The sequence below is a fragment of the Gavialis gangeticus genome, unplaced genomic scaffold (assembly GCF_001723915.1).
Source record: "Gavialis gangeticus isolate Ggan-Ray unplaced genomic scaffold, GavGan_comp1, whole genome shotgun sequence".
NCBI lineage: Eukaryota > Metazoa > Chordata > Crocodylia > Gavialidae > Gavialis > Gavialis gangeticus.
Window position 1 is genome coordinate 40,481,469 of NW_017729031.1, and position 233 is coordinate 40,481,701.

At 56.7% G+C, this 233-nt stretch overlaps 1 protein-coding gene across 1 annotated transcript in view; it reads left to right on the forward strand.

The window, feature by feature from the left end:
• Positions 1-233, forward strand: part of RPL37A (ribosomal protein L37a) — a 10,147-nt gene that overhangs the window by 408 nt on the left and 9,506 nt on the right. The window lies entirely within an intron of this gene.

Sequence of the window (233 nt, forward strand, 5' to 3'; positions counted from 1 at the left end):
CATTGCTGGGGAGGCCCGAGATGCAGACAAGGCGGGGAGTGGGGGTGTTACCCTAAATGACCGAAGAGCAGGGAGGATAATTAATGATTTAGTTTAATAATTAAAGCGCCCCCTGGGCACGTGTGTACAGATGCCTGGGCTGGGTCGGGGGTTAAAGCGCCCGTGAGACCCCCACTTCCAAAAAAAAAGTCGGGTGTCCACGCCGTTCTGGACCTGCTGTGAGGGGACCCCCC